Source organism: Eptesicus fuscus, chromosome 7, assembly GCF_027574615.1.
Source record: "Eptesicus fuscus isolate TK198812 chromosome 7, DD_ASM_mEF_20220401, whole genome shotgun sequence".
NCBI classification, from domain to species: Eukaryota; Metazoa; Chordata; class Mammalia; order Chiroptera; family Vespertilionidae; genus Eptesicus; species Eptesicus fuscus.
Genome location: NC_072479.1, coordinates 10261948 through 10275437, shown reverse-complemented (window position 1 = coordinate 10275437; position 13490 = coordinate 10261948).

The following is a 13490-nucleotide window of genomic DNA, read 5'->3' as shown; positions in this document are numbered from 1 at the left end:
AGCCCTCCTGGATGGAGGCTGCCTTCTTTGTCTTCCAGTTTCAGGCACTGGAGCCTTGGACTTCAGTGCAGACATGGCTACGTCCAAGAACCACACCATACCCCAAATGACACAGAAACAGCATCAACGAAACCAGTCACCAAGACATGAATCCTTTAAGGGGGTGTATCCCACGCTCTTGAGGAACATGCGCTTGCCAAGAAACACAGCAAAGGCCTGAAGGAAAGGCAGGCCGGCGGTGCCAAGGCTGTGAGTACATGAGCGAGGCCATCAGGCCTTGTAAAGCCCAAGGAGGTCAAGCCCAAGATCCCACAGAGCACTGGATGCAGGGTCAATCACCTTGCCTGCGCTGTCCACCCCACACTCGGGAATGTGTTCTTGCCCCCATGCCCATGGGTCTCAGGCTCTGCCTGCAAAGGCCATGGCCACAGCACAAACCAAGGCTCAGGCTGAGGCTCTGGCTCCAGGTCCACTTCTAGCTCAGGCTCCCAAAGGTGCCCCGTCCTCCCCCCACCAAAGGTTCTAAAGTGAGGCTTCTGTCTGCCAATGTGAAGGCGAAGGGCCTGTGTGACTCCTGGGCTGCCTGTGCTATTTGTACAGAAGAACCTAAGACAGAATCTGAGTTAAAGAAAAAAAAAAAAAAAATCGAAGACCTCCTGCTGGGAGGTAGTGAGGGTATGTTCTGTTTTAATCAGTGTCACGCCCTCCCACATCTGGTAAAGTTCTCTGTTTTAAATAAACCGTGTTGATATTGTTATTGCCGTTGCTTTTGCCTGACAGAAAGAGGGTGCTCAAGTTTTCTGGTCTGTGCCCTCTCTCCTACCTTCTTCTGCCCCATCGAACCTGAAGAAGGAGAGAGGCTTTCACTCAGTCACTATTTCTAGGGAGACCGAGTTCCTAAGTGAGCATGTAAGGCCACTCTTATATGGTCAGAACTACACTGGAAAAACCTTTGACTTTGCCCATCAATTAGGCTAGTCTGTCTGTGGTCTCTTAGCCTAACTGCCAATTTTGCCTCTCGTGTTGGAAGGGATCACTATGTCTTCAGCTAACACCAGAAGTAGTTGCCTCGTGTTTGGGGTTCACGGTGTAGAATTACACTCAAGCAAGATGCTCACATCTTTAGGGGGTCACAACAAATGAGAACTAACAGCGTCCTGTCTCTCCTCTCTCACTCCCCAGGGTGGTCACTCCTGCGGGCAAAGGTACCAGGACTCCCTGTGCTCTCCCTCCTCTCCTCCCTCCCTGAGCAAATGTGTGCTCCCTCTCCTAGGATCAGTCACTGTGCAGGGCCCAGGGGACACAAAGAAAAGGCACTGTCCTCACCCTTAAAGAGTCTGCAGCTTAATGAGGTTCACAGCCATGAACCAAAATTACATCACAACAAGGTGAAATCTAAAGAGAGACATCAATGTGCTGCAGGTACACAGAGGAGGCACCACTAGCTGAGTGGGACCTGGGGAGGCTGCACCGAGGAGGTGATGGTAGATCCAGGTCTCAGGGCCTGAGGGTGGGTTCCCTGGAGGAGGAGGAAAGCCTTTAGAGGGAGGCCTGAAAGGCACAGCGTGTCCCAGGCACAGCAAGAGGTGGAGGGCAGGGGGAGAGGAAGCAAGGCAGAAGATGAGTGGAAAATAAGTTGTGGCCAAACTTTACTTTGTTCTGTCATTTTCTGTAGGAAAAATAGTGCAAGACTTAAACAGTTCACTCCACTTTTGTACACCAGCCAGATAAGCAAATGGTCTAGTCTTCTGTACCCTTTTTACACAGAAGGGTTCCCTGAGGAAAGGAAAAAGACCCAGTTAAAGGTGACTTTCCCAAACCTGCCCTCTGAGCATACTGACTGGCCAGCTGAAGTCAGCGCCATGGTGTTCCTATCCCTTTGTCTGGGTCACTTCTTTTTGGTGACCTTGGTTGAGGAAAAGAAATATAGCATTGGTCCTGATCTTTGAAAACACAAGAAACTTCTATTTCTAGTCTTCCTAGCTTAGCTGGACACGCTTAACACCCAGACCCCAGAAATTGCCCCCATGAAGGGTGAGAAGTGAATGATCAAAACAGTTCAAGATGTGGCAACTTCACCTAGGCTAATATGTGAGCTCCAACCAGTAGTGACTTGGCCAGATCCCAGGAGAGAAAGAAGTTTGTATTCTAAGTTAAGGCTAATTGTTCCCATATTATTTTGCACTTCCTGCTACATGAGCAGTTAGCCTGCTGGAGGCAAGATACAGCACGAGTTAAAATGAGTGTTAAAGCAAAGCAGGCTTGTTACACTTACAAGAATGTGAAAGTCAATGTCTGACAGACAGAGAAGGGAGCAATCAGCCACCAAGCTATTCTTTAATCCTAAGAATGTTACAGAAAATCCTAGTAAGACCACTACCTGCAAAATTAACTCTTCTTTCTTCCTAATACTCATAGAGGAGCCTTGTGAAAGGTCAATTGACCTAAACAATTTTCTGTTAGAAGCAACTTTACCAATTCCCAGGAAAAGTTTTTGAGAATGTTAAGTCTTTGAGAAATATACAGAAACTGCCACCCCCGCCTAATATTTTTTAAACAAGATTCAGAAAGAGATTTCAAAGTCAAGTGTTCAAAACATCTGGTTTTTATTTGAAGTATAATTAGAAATGTATCTTAAAATATAAGGAATTTTAAAAGCTGAGAGGAAGTACATTTCTGAGTGACCACATGTTTTAGATGATGTCACAATCATGGCATGGGGAGGAATACCAGTCTCAGGCAATATTTTGAGAGATTTTCTCCTTATGTTGTTTTGTTGAAAATTTATTTACAAATGAAATAAGAGGGGGAGAGAATAAGACTTTGTCGAACTTAATTAGGCATCAAGAGGTTCTTAAACCTAAATGGCATAAAGATAAAAAGTGGGTAATAAAATATGGTTCCCAATGCTAATCAATGATAAAACAAAGGTTTTGCTACATTTTCTTTCCATTTTATGCCATTTCCCACTCCTATTTATTTTTATTTAGTTCATTTTACACTCTGAGAATAATAGTAATAAAAAGAAACATGTATTTGATTGTTGTTATATACTGTTAACTCCTGGTAGCCCTCTGAATGAATAACATCCCTAGTACAGCCCTCCTCAGCTCCTATAGACTCATGCCTATGGCTTCTCTCATGGAGTCTATCCATCTCCTATATGGTCTTCCTCTTTTCCTGCTGCCTTCTATTTTCCCCAGCATAGTTGTCTTTTCCAAAGAACGGCCTTCTCCTGATGTGCCCAAAGGATAACTTCTGTTATGTCATTTTTTCCTCCAGCAACTTTTCAGGCTTATTTGCTCTAGGATCTACTGGTTCCTCTTTCTGGAGGTCCAGAGTATCTGAAGAACTCTCCTCCAACACTGTATTTCCAATGTATTTGGTTAGATAACCAAAAAAGGAAATAAATGACCACTCTCTGGCTCCTTTTCCCAGCTCGCTCACCTGGCTCTCCTTGGCCAACTTTTAAAGTCCTGACATCCACACCTATTGCATTAGAATACCCAGGAGTTAGACATAAGGCATCAATTTGTAAACCAATTAGATACGTGCTTGGCATAAAGTAAAGGCTCAATTAGTATCAGTTTCTTGGAAAGATCATTGTACATAGAATCCAAGTAGTTCCCAAAGCCAGGAAGTCCAAGAATTTTTCTTAGTAAAAGGGAAAAAAGAAATATAATTAATTATAGGGTGTCCACAAAAATGTATACACATTTTAACAGCTGATAACTCACTTAATTTTCACTCCTTTTCTGGTTTAACTAATTTGAAATAATGGTTGAAGCCGGACTAAGATTTGAACAAAGAAAATTTATCCTAAAGTGCCGCTAGACTTTTTTTTATGGGGTTACATAAAATGTAAAGTTTATGATGCAAAATCAGCAACAGTCAATGAATTGAAGGCACACAAATACCGAGCAAAATGATTCTTGATGTTTTCGATTGCATTGCTTCATGTTATCAGCAGTGCCTGGACCAAAACGGTCATCAGTTTGAAAACAGGCATTGACCAAAAAATTATTCATTTCTGTAGATTCTTTTACATTTTGAAAATGATCTGTATGTTAATAAACACTGAGTTTATAATCATTTAATTCTCATAAACCTAAGATATAGGTACTGCTATTATATTCAGATAAAGAATCAAGTCACAGGGAGGCTACGTAATTTGTCCCAGGACACACAGTAAGTTGTGGAGCCTGACTTTAAACCCAGGCTATCTGATTTCAGAATCTCACATTCTTACCACTTTACTGTATAGCATAACTGCATATTCACGCATTACACTATTCAGCAAACATTTATTAAACAACTACTATGTGCTGGGCATTGTGATGAACTTCAGGGATACAGAGTTTAAGAGAGGAAAAAACCGAGGCCCTTGGTACACACTGATTTCCCACTCTTCATGTTTCCATAAAAGGGTGGACTTTCTACTCCACTTCTCAGGAAGGAAATACAGGAAGAGCCTGTCCAGCTTTTCTCTGTCCCCCTACTCACTCCTGGGAGTGCCTTATAAAACTTATCAGACGATCGATGATTTGGAAGGAGAAACCTGGTAGGCCAAGCAGGGAGTTTCCTAGGACAGGTTATTCTCCTGAGGACAGGGTGGTTGGCAAGAGTCCAAGACTCCCAATGACTCTGGGAAAAGTCTGCCTTATTCACTGCTATCCTGGAAACCCTACTGGCCACTCAGCTACCAAGGAGGCTGGCCAAAAGCCCAGTACCTGTCACAAGTGAGCTTGTCACTGGCCGTAACACCTGGGAACAAGAAAGGATTTGTCTCTGTCAAAAATGGTCATTAAGGCCGAAACCGGTTTGGCTCAGTGGATAGAGCGTCGGCCTGTGGACTCAAGGGTCCCAGGTTCGATTCCAGTCAAGGGCATGTACCTTGGTTGCGGGCACATCCCCAGTAGGGGGTGTGCAAGAGGCAGCTGATCGATGTTTCTCTCTCGTAGTAGGGGGTGTGCAAGAGGCAGCTGATCGATGTTTCTCTCTCGTCGATGTTTCTAACTCTCTATCCCTCTTTCTTCCTCTCTGTAAAAAATCAATAAAAATATATTTAAAAATAAAAAAATAAAAAATAAATTTTAACAAAAAAAAAATGGTCATTAAGTAAAGGTTAGTTTGGCCCTGGCTGGTGTGGCTTAGTTGGTTGAGTGTTGTCCCATGCACTGGAAGGTCATGGGTTCGATTCCCGGTCAGGGCACCAGGTTTTGGGTTAGATCACAGGCTGGGGCGCGTGGGAGACACATTGATGTTTTTCTCTCTCGCTCCCTTCCTCTCTCTCTCAAAAAGTGAAAGTTAGTTCATACTGGGGAGACTGGCACTAAAAGCACATGACTTGGGAAAAGCTGGCATCTGTGCTAGCATTCTAACATCCATGAAGGCTGCCAAGTGCCAAGTGTCTTGTGTATAATATGCATGTGCCCATAGAGATAAACCAGGAGGCTCAGGAGCCAGAGCGGTCTTCCCAACTCAAACTGGGGATAGGGGTGTGTAAACAAAGTCCTGGAGGACCCACAGGCATTTTAGACGTTGGAGAGTGTAGTAGATATGCCAGGCAGGGGTGAAAGCAAACACAGAGGCAGGAGAGGACATGGCTTGCCATTCAGAATGAGCGGAGAACTGAGAGTCTGCAGCAGAAGTAAGAAGTGAGGCTAGAGGGACAGGCAGGGATGGAGTCATGAAGAACTTGAGTGCCATGCCAAGGTTTTGCATTTCACTCCAAAGGCAACAAGAAGCTCCTGAAGGGTTTAAGCAGGGAATGACATGATCACGCTTACATTTCAGCAACATCTCTTCAGCAATCTTGTGAAGAACGGGGTTGGGTGGGGTGGGAGGACAGGAGGTCCTGCCAGGAGGAGGCTGGGACAGTGTTCAGGCAAAATAGGATGAAGACTTGAAATAAGGAAATGACTATGGGGATGAAGAGAAGAGAGATTAAAGAGACATCAATGGACTGATCAGCTTTGGAAGTCAGGGGACAAGAAGTGTGATTTTTGATTTAGTACTGAGTATATATTGGTGCTACTCTCAAGATGGGGAATGTGAGGAGATCAGGAGACCATGATGGTACAGCTGTGGCCAGGTGCATTTTGAAGTGTCCATGATGGAAGCTCTGGTCATGCTCCATTGAACTGGACACCAATTCTGCCAGTATGCCACGAGACTCTCTCACAATCGCCAACAACCATGAGAATGTAGTAGTCGTCCTGCGTTATGGTCTGGATCCATTTTTTTTTTTTTCTCTTGCTCTGGGCACTGGCAGAGCATCTACTGAGGCTGTAGGCGTGGTTCTGGTTCCCATCCCCTGGGAATCACCAGGCCCCTCATTTTCCCTCTCAAGTGGAATTCCATAGTAACTGGTTCCACTAGTTTTCTGAGCAATTCTTCTCCCTCCTCCACTCCAGCTGAAAGTTTCCTAGATCAAATCACCTAGCCTCCAGGCAAAGCACCTCATTCTAGCCAAGAAGTCACCATCCTGCTGCCTTAAATCATGTTCCCAGCTGATTGATCTGTCTCATGTGAACCTATTTGGGGTCAGTTCTGCCTGGGGCTGGCAGATTTAGATTAAACAGCTCAGTGGATCTGGTTTATTCTAAGGTCTGTCCTGATAGAAGGCACATTCTGGTATTTTTAAGGAATCGAAGGCTATTAAGGCTATCCTGAGGTGAGCAGAAGGGCTTGGGGCTGCATGAGCACAGCACGGAGCTAGAGCAACTCTAAGCCTCTCCCCGCTCCCCCTGACTCAGACCCATGTTTAACCAAGAAGGACTCTTCTGCATTGTCAATCTCCCCTTTCTACCCTCCAAGACTAGACCAGGCCTGTGAGAAAATAGCTAGATTCTGGGCCAGTCTGAAGATCACAGCAGCAGCTAATTTTAGTAGACAATTAGAGACAATTAGTTTAGGACAGAGTTAGATCTTGCATTTTCTTCTGAACCCTGCATGTCGGAAGACTTACTTACCAAATGTGGCTGATTGGTGTTGTCTGGGGCAGCAGGGAGGAGGTTGGCAGCTCCAGGTCTATCTCCTGAGAGTCTGGCTGCCCCGCTCATTCAGCTTTAACTTCATACTTTCCGATCCAAAAGGCTTCATTTTGATGTGAATTGGAGTTCAAACATGGCTTAGGTATAAGCCGAGCTCTGTCCGTGGAATGGCCTTGCTACACAAAGGCTGTCACAAAGAACCCAGACAAATGCAAGTGGCTACTGCCAAAATACAAAAGCATCGCTCTATCAAAACTGCTTATCTGAGGCAGCAGGCCAGCCCAGCCAAGGACACAGCCCCAGCGTAACAACTTTTGACTCCAGCCCATCTTGTCTTCTGCCCCTCTCCATTTTCACGATGTCCTGGGAAGAGTTCTGGACTGGGAGCCAGGAAATTTGGGGCCTTGTTGTTATTCTGCCCCGTTAACATGACCACTTCTTTGGGCTTCAATTTTCTCCTCTAAAAACATCAGATTAAAAAAGAGATGAAAGGAGATTAAATGAGAACACTTATGTGGAAACTTAGATTCAATATAAGTAGTAAAATTAGAATTTTCTGTAAAAGTTGCTTCAAAGCACTGCTGACCTTTCATATACTAATTTAAATGTGTTTTTTTGTTTGTTGTTTTTTGTTATCATTTACTATGTATTTATTTATTTATTTATTAAAATATATTTTATTGATTTTTTACAGAGAGGAAGGAAGAGGGATAGAGAGTTAGAAATATCGATGAGAGAGAGACATCGATCAGTTGCCTCCTGCACACCTCCCACTGGGCATGTGCCCGCAACCAAGGTACAGGCCCTTGACCGGAATCTAACCTGGGACCCTTCAGTCCACAGGCTGACGCTCTATCCACTGAGCCAAACCAGTCTCGGTTACTATGTATTTATTAAGCAAGCAATTATCAACACATCATGGTGTGAAGGTGTCATCTTCTCAAACGAGTTTGTCTGTTTTTCTCTCTCTGGTATTTTCTGTGGTCTCCAATCCAATCAGACAACAGTAAGAAACTCTTTTCACTGTCTTCAGGGTCAAGAGGCTAGAGCAGAAATGTAGGGAGAACAAATAAAGGCACACCCAGCTTTTGGATTTCAAATGGACCTTGAGTCTCTTAGTAGAGATAAGATACAAAAAGTATTTGAGTCTCAAAAAACAAGGTCTTTGAAAGACTTAGGACATAGAATTTGTGCCATAAATGACATAGTTAGTAGAATAAATGATCAGATGAGAATGGAGTTTTGCACTCCAAAGGAGTCATCCAGACCAAATGAGGCAGGCAGGAAGAAGACCTAAGGGGAGGCAGGAAATGAAAGAATCCTTAGGTAAGGAAGTGATTGTAGAGGCAAACTGTGATTCTATCTCAGGGGAGCCAGGTTTGGTGGCAAGGCTTTCTCATGTTGGTGGGAAAGAGTAGCAGAAAGGCAAAAATGGTAGCATGGCCAATCTACCTGTCTTATACGGGAAAGCATAAGACAAACCCTACAAAGTTTCTTTGGTCCCCAATGTGAAGCATCCAAAATTAGCCTTTTGTTCTTCCTGGAGAGAGGAAAGCAGATAACTGAGAGAGGGTCAGTACTGTGGCAGAAGAGGGCTAGCTTGACTGGTATGGAGACACTAACAGAGACCAGAAGAAATGAGATCATCTCAGTCAATGCCAATATAGGGAGAAGACAACAAACCTGGTAGAAGAGGAAGCATCTTGGCAGACACCATCATGAGGGTGACAACCAGTGGTCTGAGCCCTTGAAGGTGTGGCACTATGTTAGCCCCTAGAACTTAGACCTATCCCCAGGTACCTGGACAGGGCAGGAAGACTCTGAATCAATCTGGAAAGTCCTGGTTAGACTGAAGGTACTAAGTGTTGTTGTTTTTTTTACCACCAACAGAATGGCTCAAGAAATAAAATTAATTCAGTTAAAAAAAAATGAAGTTGTGCAGTTTTTGCTTCTCTGGGTTTTGTGGATTGAGATTTTGCAAGCACTGAAACACATTGTTTTATCGTGGATTGATGGTCGAAAGCACTTTCACACATCAGTTAGTTTAGGGCTGATACTCCCCGGCTCATACAGGGATGCCACACTAGGATCAGTTCTGCTTGGCTGATGATTTTTACCATGCTGATTATTAAATATTTTGAAATAATTCTGAAATTACAGGTCTCTTATTGCGCATAGTCATTGTATACCTCACTTAGACTGTAAATACCTTCATTTATTTATTCATTCAATAAATATTTAAATTCCTTCAATACACCAGGAGCTATGTGAGCAAATTTATGGTGAAAATAAAAGAAAGAACACAGTTTCTGCCATCATGGGTCTTACCACCTAGAATGTAAGAATCACAAAAATAGCCCTGGTTAGTGTTCTCAGTGGTTAGAGCATTGGCCCGTGCACCGAAGGGTCATGGGTTCAATTCCCAATCAAGGGCATGTATCTTGGTTGCAGGTTCAACCCATAGTCCTGGTTGGGGTGTGTTCAGGAAGTGACCAATCGATGAGTCTCTCTCACATCAATTTTTTTTCTCTCTCTCTTTCTCTCTCCACACCTCCTACCCTCCCTCCCTTCCACTCTCTAAAAATCAATGGAAAAAAAATCTCCTTGGGTGAGGATTAATGACAACAAAAAAGAATCACAAAAGTAAATGTTAAATTATAGCTGTGATGCCTGGTAACTGGGAGAGGTACCTGATGCTATGAGAGCTTATTAACTATAGCCAGGGAGGTCACTTAAGGAGGTTAAGACTGGGCTGAGTCTGAAGAAAGGCAAGGAGTTATCCCAGTGAAGATGGAAGGAGCAGGACATTTCAGGAAAAAAAAAAAGCCCATTTAAAGGTCCCATGGTCTGAAGCAGCATGGTGCATTAGAAGGACTGAAAGGGCCCGAGTGGCTGACATGCTGAGAATAATAGGGAGTGTGGCACAGGATGAGGCTGGAGCTGGTAGGCCATAATAAGGATTAGAATCATATCCTCAAAGAAGAAAAGATTTTAAGCAGGACAGTAGGTTATAGGGAGACTGTGTCACTCCTGGAGTTCTTTTTAGTATAGGCATCCAAATCATTCTGGTAGGGTATGGCTTTGCAATAGAACAGACTTAAAAGAAGTTTCCTCTGAATTCTGTCTCTGATTACTTTCATCACTCCTGACCCCCCTGATCTAATATGGAATGCCCACCTTTTTCTCTTTTGCTTCACATGGAAAGTTGTGAGTTCATAATGGGTCAACAATACAATGTGGATGTTGCCAGTTCTTTCCTTTGGTAAACATTTCTAGGTGTCTGTTACATACAAGTAAGGCTAGCTATGGGTACACACTGGGTCAGTGGACATTCGCTTCTGCCTGCCCATGACCTAATTTCCTCACCTGATAATAGCTTCTTGGTTGTCCTTTAGGGAACCACATTTTAGCACTCTCATTCCATCTAAGGACGGGTGGGGTCCATTCTACCTCCCCACTGCTGCCTCCTGCCCACAACTCCAGGCCTGAGTATAATCACTGAGCCTAATGATCATATCCCATCCCATCATGATTGGCTCAAGAACAGCACCAGAGTCAACCTGGTCCACTGAGCCTCATTCCTGGAGTATCTCCTGAAACAACAGGGAGAGAAGCCCCTTTCCCTGGGATGGACCAACTAAGGAATGTGGTCCTGAGTCTGCCACAGGCCACTGTGCAGCGGGAGCCTGGCTGAAAGTGAAGCCAATGCATTAAGAACTTGTGCTGAGACTGAGATTTGCAGTTCTCAGCAGCCAGTTACTTAGCAGTGCTCCAGCGGATCTGAGCTGGCCCAGAGCCTGTGCAACATGCCTGACTCAGGCCTTGCTAACACGTGGTGATCCTCTTACCATCACTGACGCACCTCCTCCATCCAACAGTTGAGTCTTCATTGACACTCTCTCCAGGATGTACTTTGCTTTTACACCAAGTCCAAACTAGAGCCTTATCTCAGACCCACCAACACTAAGAAATGAAGTCCTCTCTGCTTTCTTCCCTGGCTCACTTAGCTCACTTCTTTGTGCCCTCAACTCAAGTTCTCTCTTTTTCCAGCATGAAGTGCAGAACCCTAGGCTAAGCCTAAGAGTTATTTCTCAGCTCTCTTCAACTGGAGTCATTCTATAGGCACCAAGTTGTAAGACACTTCAGGATCAGGTCCCCTCAAGTTCTCATGTCATGGTCTTTATTGAATGTAGTTCTTTCTCCTCGTGTATGGTTCCTAGACATCTCTCACAAGCTGGCGTTTTCCCTCCTGGTTCTTCATTGGCTCTCTTCTCTATCTGCTTCTCCTTTCACCAATGATTACCTTAAATTCCTCCACATTCTGAGTTCCATCTTTATCCATATTTTAGGCCCCGAGTCTCTCTTGCTGTCTTTAATATATTTCTCAGGTACTGTCAGTATCTTCAAAATCATGACCCCCAAAAGGTACATGCTCACCTTCTGGCTGGCAGCAGAACAAACTGCGTGTGCCATTGGAAAGGAGGGTTAGTGTTTTGAGAGCAGGAGGGAGGACAGACAGAGTGTAGTCCACCACGTGGTAGACAACAAAATGGGAGGCCAGACAGGTTGTTATTGGTCCAAATTACACAGTTACTTGACAGTTGATTGTTCCGAAAGAGAGAAGAAAGCACCAGATAGCTACTCATGTTGTTCGGCATTCTTGAAATATTGCAATCCATGGTCCTGTTTGCTTAAAGGAAATGCAGTGACTCATTTAGATTTGGGAGAGAGGAGCCTTGGGGTGGGGGAAACCTTGAGCACTTGAGACTAAGTTGAGAGAGAAATGTGATCACCAAGTGGAGCAGAAGCCCTCCTTTGCTGCCGAAGACCTCTCAGAGGTGCCTGTCTGCCATGGGTGCACATATAACTTCCTGGATCTAATTGAAACCCCATTCAGTGGCCACTTGATGTCCCCAGGATCACCGATGACCTTAAGAGAACATAAGTTTAAATGAGCCTTATGGCTAATGGTGATGCAACCACTGGGATGACTGAGCCAGCAGGTCCCATCGCCAAACCACAAAGCCAGAATTTGGGTCCAGCTTTCCAAAGTGTCCCTGTTCCCCCAGATCCCCACCTTACCCCCACACACATAGTCTCAACTTCCTTGTTCTGCATCCAGATAAAAGATCTAAACAGAAAAAAAAGAGATTCAGATGAGATGGGGAAAAGTACAGGATATGAGGAGAGAATGGAGGGATACAAATAGAAATAGGAAAAGAAAGAAATCAGAGGGATGCTATTAAACTCTACATAGATACTGCTGCCAATTATTTTAATGCAGCTTTACCTTTTACTAAGGGAAGGTCATTCCCCTCTTACTGAAAAATAGTGAAAATACAAAATAATAACAAGAATGAAAGTTGCCTTGATGAATAACTGCTCTGCACTGTGCATAGATACATGTGTAGAGAATGTAGACCATGCATGGATCATAAATGTCAGTAATTATGAAGTCTTAAGAGACAATGTCAGCAAACAAAACATTCTTTATGGGGTAAAGAGGTATCTCCTCATAGGCGTGTGTGCCCATGTGCACTCACGCCATGTGCATTGTTATATTGTGTGTTAAAGTGATTTACTCATTTGGATGAAATGAAAGTAAATTGTGGTAACATGCAAAATCTGAGCTCAGAATGAATGGAATCTGGAACCATTTTTCTTCAACTGTTTAGCACAGTCTTAGGCACAATGAAATTCTCTTGCTTTCTAATGATAGTAATGGTGATGAGATCTTTTCCTCAGTGAGGGTCAGGGTCCTCAATTCTGTTCCTACCTGTACATGCCTGTGTCTTCATTCCCCAGCTAGATAGCTCACTTCTTTTCCTTAACTTTGCACAACGTGCAGGCCCTGCTCGAGGATCTTGGGTGTAGGAAAGGCTCAATAAATACTGCTTGGTTGGTCGATTGCCATCTGGGCCAAGCAATTTCCTTTAGAACCAAGAGGGTAACTTGACTTGGCAGTTTCTCCCTTGAGAATAAAAAACAAGCCAAAGATTGACCTAAAGTGTCGGTCTGACCATCTGAGCAGACCAAGGTGGGGCGAATGTGCTGAGCCCAGACCTAGACAGTCCAACCGTGTGACAGTCAGACAGCCACCAGGGCCTCTCCTGCCTCAATCATGCAGGCCTGGTTGCCTTCTCCTTTGAAAAGACAGCAGAACCCTCCCCTGAGGGTTTGAGATTCTGACATGATTTTTCAATTGGATTAATCATCTCAGATTCCTGTATTGCTTGCTTCTCTCTCTCTGTCTCATTTCCTTTATGTCTCTTTCTGTCCGTCTCTGTCCTATATCTCTCTCTTTTAAAGACATTGAGCTTATTTAGGGCACGTAAAAATGAGGAAAAGATATGGGTGTTCTTATACAACATCCCCTACATGAGCAGTTATTCTATTCTGAAGAGGAACGATTCTTGTTTTTTAAGCAGGGTCATTTCTACCTGAAATATCTCGTATCCCCAGCCCTCTCATTTATCTATGCATTCCTTAATTCTG